This window comes from Rattus rattus, chromosome 6 (assembly GCF_011064425.1).
Source record: "Rattus rattus isolate New Zealand chromosome 6, Rrattus_CSIRO_v1, whole genome shotgun sequence".
NCBI classification, from domain to species: domain Eukaryota; kingdom Metazoa; phylum Chordata; class Mammalia; order Rodentia; family Muridae; genus Rattus; species Rattus rattus.
The window spans coordinates 16,126,818-16,134,869 of NC_046159.1; the positions used below are offsets into that span (position 1 = coordinate 16,126,818).

Sequence of the window (8,052 nt, forward strand, 5' to 3'; positions counted from 1 at the left end):
AGGGTAGTGGCTCCTCTGGCAACTCAATACTTGGGAAAAAACACCCAACATAACCAAATAAAGGAAAGACATCTTGATAGTTTTGACATTACTTCTTAGGATAAGATTATATTTAAGGTTGATGTATTAAATATATTATATATATATATATATATATATATATATCCTATCAGCATAAATGGTAATGGCTTACTGACATTCTTAAAATTCAGGTGTCAGACACAATCTGTTTAAAGGAAAATAGATGCCAAAGACTCGTAAATGGGAAGTGTTCATACTGATATGGAATGTATTATAATACATGCAGCAGGCTAATTCTCAAAATATTTTGATTTTTTGAGATATAAGGAACACCCTGAGTGTAATCTGAACTTCTTATTAAAAGTGGTTTTAAAATTTACTTTATGAATCATGTTTCAGTTTTTTAAATACGGTTAGAAAATTTTAAAAGTTATTTTTATTATTTTGAAATAAAATTCCATCTTTTAATAATTCCCTTTATTCCCTTAAATCTTCCTTTCTCGTGTTGTAATGTATGATTTCTTTTTTTATTGCTACATACATATGTATATCTATGAATGTACATAAAAGAGTTGTGTGCTAGAGTTTGATGATGTATTGATTCAGCTTGATGTTCTCGGAGAGACTATTTTCTGGTTAGAAACTGCATATATAGATATATCGCAACTGTATATATTACCTGTATATATATTCCTTTTAAAGCCAAATGCCACTTTACATTGGATGTATGTTTGTATATTTTTTAATTTAAAAATTACTAAGAGTTGTATAATAAAGATGACATAGAATATGTGGATTATAAAATATTTTAATAGTTGATAAAATTTCATATTTGCAAAATTATCATTTTATATTAGTACAAAATAATTCTCTATTTTTTAAAAAGCAGAATGATGCCAGTTTCCATTAAGGATGAACAAAATGCCTAGATTTTAAAAATGAATTTAAAAAAAAATCTACATCTCATCATAGTCCTATTCTGAGGTTTTGAACTTATGGGTTCAACATAGGAACAGAACAGATAAGGGGGAATATAAGCTTTTGAAAACTTCTCAAAGCATTCATGGGTAATGACATATTCAAGGGTTATTTAGTGTCAGATTATACTTCACTGCCTGATTGCTATGCTTTACGGTTTAGCATAATTGGAATATGTGCCCATCAACCTACTTTAATAATATCCACAGCAGCAGCTTTTAGGTTCAAGATTGCTCTGTGTCTCTCAGCAATCATGTGTGATTGCTAGTGAAAGTAGTTAGAAGAAATTAGTGTTCTAAAATAATATCTACAATTTTGAAAATCAGTGAAACAGAGATCTTAAGGGAAATAAGACTGAAGTGTATGAAGGAACGTAATTTGTCTTTGTTGATCATGGTGAACTCATCAAATTCTTTAAGCCCCATGCCTCAGTCAGTAGCTGTGTTTGGAGGCTCAGTTGTCACTAGAATAAAAAAAAGTAAATGAACATCTCTGGAGATTTCTGACAATGCTAAAGATAGACTTGTCACACACCTAAAACATTTTTAGGTGTAGATCCAAAGGACTTTATATTTTTTGATAGATACACCCCCATATATATTGCTGCCACCATACAAGAGCAGGAAAATGGAAGCAAATTAAGTATGCATCAAACGCGGAATGAGAAGACAATGTGGTGTATACACGTATTAGACATCTATTCAAAACTAAGGAAAAATGAAATTGCAAAATTTGCAATAGAGAAATACAACTGACAAAACGTATACAGAGAGAAATAACCCAGCCCAGGAAGACAATTGCTATCTTTTTTTCTTAAGGTGGTCATGACTTCAAAATGATTGTTTTATTTAAGTTGGGATATATGGCGAGAGCAGAAAGCTGGAAAAAGAGAAAAGTGAAGAGGACATGGCAGGCAGCTAAATAAAAGGACATATGTAAAATGAAATTGGGCAGATGTAGCATTATTTTATTTATTTTTGAGATAGTCCTGACAAATTGATTTTATCATTTTAATGACTGTTCCCTTAAATTTATTATCTCCAGATCTTCAACATGTTCTTTGCAAAACATCGTATCTTCACAGTATTGTAATTTTATATTCCACTAAGACCAATTCGTGTTGCCTGTATTCTAGTGGATATGAGGCCATTCAGTGGAAAATAGACAACTTATCAGTAGCCAGACTTCTCAAAAAAACTAATTTCCCCACACACAATAAGCCACCAACTGCCAATAGGCACTAAGTAAAAAGATATCATCTCTAGGTAATGTCTACATGTTCAGTGGTTAGTGATGGATTTTAGGCAACAGTGATTTATTGCTTTTAGGTATCTACCCTAATCAGCTCACTATGCTCCACTAGAGAGATCTGTATACACAGTCACATGGCAGCTCTGATGAATCTCAGTGAGTCACAAAAATAACAGAAAGAGATGAGCCTAAGGGAAAGACTTCAGGGGAGGATGGAGACCTCAGAATGGCGGGAGGAATATAGGTTAGAGAAATAGCTGTGCGTGACTAGAGGAATTTTAACCATAAACCAAAGATTCAAGGAGAACATGCAATTAATTAAAATAAAAAAGTAAAGAAGCCATTAATAATCAAGCAAAATTAATTGACTGTGTTTTTATAAGGAATGGTTATTAGATGACACACTCCCTTCCTTGCACAAAGCAGATCCTATGTGATCAAAGTAAAATGAACTAAGATGAAGATCTCTGAGGAACTTGGTTTAACATGACATTTATTCTTGGACTTGAAGGCAAATAGCTGATGTGCAAGTGCATATTCTTTGTGCCACACAATGTGCACCTTTTTCTTTGCATGCATATTGATCTAACAGTGAAGAGAGTAGATTTAGAATAAAGGAATCATAAACTGTAAGTTTATAATTATATATATATATATATTTGGTGTAACTTTAGAATTTGCTATGACTTTAGACTATATGATATAAATAACCTAATGTATAAGAATATATGTACGATTATATGTACTAACATTATACAAACACACACACACACACACACACACACACACACATATATATATATATATATATGAAGAGGGCAACAGGTATTCATTAATGTGACATTGTTCAATATTTTTATATGAGGAAAAGGAAGTTATACTTCAATAACAGGCATTAAAAACTGACTCATTCCATATACTTCCTTTCTCAGTTGTGCCTGTTGAGGTCACAGATGATATTTTTCTTTCGTGATACACTAATCTCTTTCACACATTGTTAAAATTCTAGAAGGTCAGTGAAATGTCCTGAGTTGAGTGATATTTGGAAGAATCAATAGATATGTTCTTGTTTTCAAAAAGTCAAAGAAAAGTCTGACTCCAAGTGTCAACACTCAGTACTAGCTAGCACATTGCATGATTCTTGACTATGGTACTTTTCTTCACAGGAAACCTGTACTGGAAAACTTATCATCAGGATCCCCTTTGCTATGTAGTTTTTAATGGAAATTACAACCCATAGTGTGTTGATGAATAGAGAGTCCTCTCTAGTTTAAGCAACCTCTGTTTCTCATAAACTCCACAAAAACAGGAATACACTTTGTTTATAGCATAACCAAAAGATTTAGTGAATTGAAAATAATGTTTCCTTAGTGTATAGATCTAATAACCCCAAAATATTACCATGATACTGACCACTTGTAAAGATCACATAGCATGTAGTATCCATAGTCCATCAATGAGAGAGACATTCAACATGATTCTCATTAATCAGGTGGAAAAGACATGACAACATTCACAGGCACTGCACAGAACATAGTGGCCCACCTCGCACATACTTCACTAAACTAGGTGTATCTATTTTGTTGCTTTCTCTAACATCTCTCCAATGAAGCAGGTCAAAAGTGCCACATATTCTTTACTTAACCTAAGGGACACAAAAAATTTTCTACATATATCCTGGTTAGAGAGTGCTTAAAATAAGTTTTCCAAGAATGGAAAAGAAATGTTGTGACTTAACAATTAAGACAGTATTTATTTAAAGCAAGAAATATGAGGCACACAAGAAAATATTTTGGGAAGAAAGCATCTGGTGAACAATATTTCAAATAAAAATAGACAAACATAGTTAATTGTAAAACATATGTTTGACCAGCCCATATTTTCAATAGGTTTAATGTGAATAAAATGTTAAAGATTCTCTTTGGGTTTCTGAAAATTGTTGATGAATAAGACAAAATATAAAAATAAGGACTGAGTCCTCACAAAAAGAAAAGGAAATATATTCAGAAAGAGAATCTTGAGAGAATGTGTTGTCGCAAATTAAAGACAACCTGTGGTGAATTACATCCTGAGGCCTGAGCCTATTACTGACATTTAAAATAAAGGTAACTGTATACATTTGTCCCATTGAGGGGACCAGAAAGCTCCTCTCATGTTCACCTCTATAATTCTTGCCTTAAACAACTTAAATAGAATGATTAAAATATGGAGCTGTCCATGGACCTTTGAAATATAAAATAGTCAAGCAACTTATCAAGGAATTACAGATTCATGATACTGACAAAAGTAAACCCCATATGTGTTTTGAGACTACTTTTGCTGGGATTTTATTGATGTAATAGATCACATGTTTTTCTAGCCAATGTTGCTGTTATTCGGTTACTTCAAGAGAATAGTGGCAATTGATGCTATGTATTCTAGGGGTTCGAAGTGATTTGTCATGATTGAAATTTGTAAAAGAATAACCTCAACATCATCATTCTTAAAAAAAGAACATATAAAGTCACACAGAAATGATAGTGTTTAAGCTGTACTGTTGATCAAAGAAATTGACTACCTTCAATTTCAATGGAAATAATTACTGATAATACAAACACATGTGGACACACACTAATCCTATCCAAATGCACAGTGATACACAGAAAATATTAGCAAGTAGAATGCAATATTTATATAACGATTGTAATTACCTTCAATACATGAGCTCTTTTCTTACACATGATTTTATTCAAATTTACTCTAATCATTGTTGGACCATTTAGAAAAGGGATACTGGCAACTTTTCCTTACCTCATCCTGCTGGGCAAAAGTCCCAGTGTGGAGTAAAGGATGCAAGATTTCCTGCTTTGTTAAGTATGAAATAACAGTATGGAATTCAAAGGTACCATTCTTCTGCTTCTAGTTATAAAAGCAGTGCCTTGCTTCTTCCAGCACAGATTTGGGAGAAACTACAGAGCCTCTTCCAAGATGCTGGTGGCCCTCCTCACAATGGTCCTGCTGGGCCTGAGCTTTGCTCAGGAACCAGGTGAAGGTATGAGAATATGGGTGTTGGTGCTGTGACTCTTCTTAAATAATAAGAGACAATACTGCAGGGTAGGAGAGAGATGGGACAGAGGACAGGAGATGAAAGATAAATAAGACCACACAGTGATTCAGTTTTTAAAAATGGATAGTCTTGGATTTGAGGACACTGTTGTAGTTAAAATACACTACATATGTGCATAATATTGCTATACTAATTATTAAGTAAAGGTGGCAGAAATACCCATGAAAGAACCATTTAAAGGATAGCAGATGAAGTAACAAACCTATTACATCTATTACACAGAAAAGTAATAACATCTTCTGAATTTTTATTTTTCCATACTCATTCAAAATTCCAATATATTATCAGTGTGTATTTAATTATTTATTCAAATGTTTATTTATATTCCCTAACTTTGAGAAGCCAGAAATGTAGAAGATAAGAATTAAATAAGGAAGAGATTACACAGAGGTAGAATATACAAACATTCTTATACATACATGGCTTATCAGTGTATGCAGAAAGATTCTATGTAAAATACTGACAACCAAAAGAGATTTTTATATTGTTACTTACTGGTAGACAGTCAAAATATATTTACCAGAGACGCTTCAAATTACTGCTAGCTGCTCATTTTCCTAACTGTTTATAAATTACCAGGAAATGAGAGATTGTAGCTAAAATCACCTGCCACCTGTAAATTGCTAGTTGTTTTTGTGAACTCACTTTTGAATCTGTCCTTTGTTTTGCTTCACAATGGCCATCTGTGAACACTCTTCCCCAATTACATCAAGCAAATACAAATAATCTTTAAAATTCTTATGTATCTTTAGTAAGCAGGATGTTTAATAATTCTACACTTTATTGTTATTTTGGGTTTTATGAATTAATAAATGTAAATTTCGCAAAGGTTCAGACAAACATTCTCCAAATACGATAATGATGAACACTCTAGGGTAATGCAGTAAATTAAAATAAACTAGAGGTCTGAATTACCTGAAAAAAAAAAGCAATTAACTACAACAGAGAAGTAGTTGCTTGCAAATAAAATTTAGTTTCAGTGTCCCTCTTTTGACTACTCTATGGAAACAGGAGTTCCTCAATGTCTTCTTCCAAACCCTTGTTGCCTGTATTTCAGTTGATTTCAACAGAAAAAGTACTCAAATGTACTTTTCTCTTTTCAAATGTCTCTTTTCTTTGTGACTCTATACTCAAAGAAATGTATTGAGCCTATTGATTATAACCTCTGATGAATTTGTTCAGTGAATACTGTATGGTTGGTAATTTTTAGACTCGTCTTCCCCTCATAATATTCATCAACAGCAGTGCCAATTTTCAGAGCTATCTGCTTGATTGAATTTTTACCATGACACATATTGATTTGATCTGGATTCCCAAAGTCAATTTTCCCCAAAATATAATAGTCAGTGAAATCTCCATATGTGAGTTAATTTACTTGTTTTATTTTGTCTGAGAAAAATGATCATGAATACTCTTGAAACTGAATTATGTGTACTTGCATGTGACCAAAAGACCATGTTTAACATGAACTTTTCATGGAACTGTAAGCAAGTGCTATCTAGAAAAAATGCTGTGTGAAAAAGTCATTGAGATAAAAGAGAAAAGTTCAGTATATCTAAGCTCATCTGTCATTTGCTTTTATCACTCAGAACTTCAGAACCTAAATCAGATCCCCAATCAGAGGCCACCACCTGGTAATGGGAACCAGCAAGGCCCACCACCACAAGGAGGCCCACAGCAGAGACCTCAAGGCCCACCCCCACCAGGAGGCCCACAGCAGAGACCCCCTCAAGGCCCACCCCCACCTGCAGGACCACAGCAGAGACCCTCAAGGCCCACCCCCACCAGGAGGTCCACAGCCGCCACCTCAAGGCCCACCCCCACCAGGAGGACCACAGCAGAGACCTCAGGGCCCACCCCCACCAGGAGGCCCACAGCAGAGACCTCCTCAAGGCCCACCCCCACCAGGAGGCCCACAGCAAAGACCTCCTCAAGGCCCACCCCCACCAGGAGGTCCACAGCAGAGACCTCCTCAAGGTCCACCCCCACCAGGACGCCCCCAACAGAGACCTCCTCAGCCTGGAAACCCACAAGGCCCTCCACAAGGTCCCCAATCTGGCAGACCCCAGGGACCTCAGTAAACCAGATATCAGTGAAAGGTATGTTTCACGTTAATGCCCTGGTGGGTGGCAGGGAACAGAACTCTTCTATATTTCACATTGTTTAAAGTATGCAACTTAAATATGTAGTAATAACATTGTCCTGGACCCAATATCAAATATTTTTATTAACTATTAAATGATCTTTTCATGAGAGAATATATGCTTTTGGAGGAATATCTCCTCCTCATTTGGTTTTCAACAATTATTTCATTAATTACCTCCTTCTGGCAAGAAGACACATTTTCTTCCTAAGGTACTTCTCCTCCTTTATGGGATTCATGTCTGCAAAAAGATACACAGATCTCATCACGTTCTTTGTTCTTATTATCCTTTCTTTTTACCATGAACTAAATGCTTATGATTGACATGTCATGTTTTCTCTATACCCTGCCTTTGTGATCTTTTTTTTTTTCTTTTGAATTTCAGAAACTGAGTAAGAAAGTGGTTCCCTCACAATCTTCTTCCACTTCCACCACAGGATGAGAACTGGATCTTCATTCACTGCATTAATAAAATGATCAGCATGCAACTTCTGATTGGTGTATTTCTTTCTTGGTGTTCTTCCTCCTGCAATATCAGGACTCACAATTACCT

The 8,052-nt window shown here is 34.7% G+C and overlaps 1 pseudogene; it reads left to right on the forward strand.

Moving 5' to 3' along the window:
* The first annotated feature begins 5,217 nt into the window (after positions 1-5,217).
* On the forward strand, positions 5,218-7,452 carry LOC116904250 (annotated as a pseudogene).
* Positions 7,453-8,052: the final 600 nt, after the last annotated feature.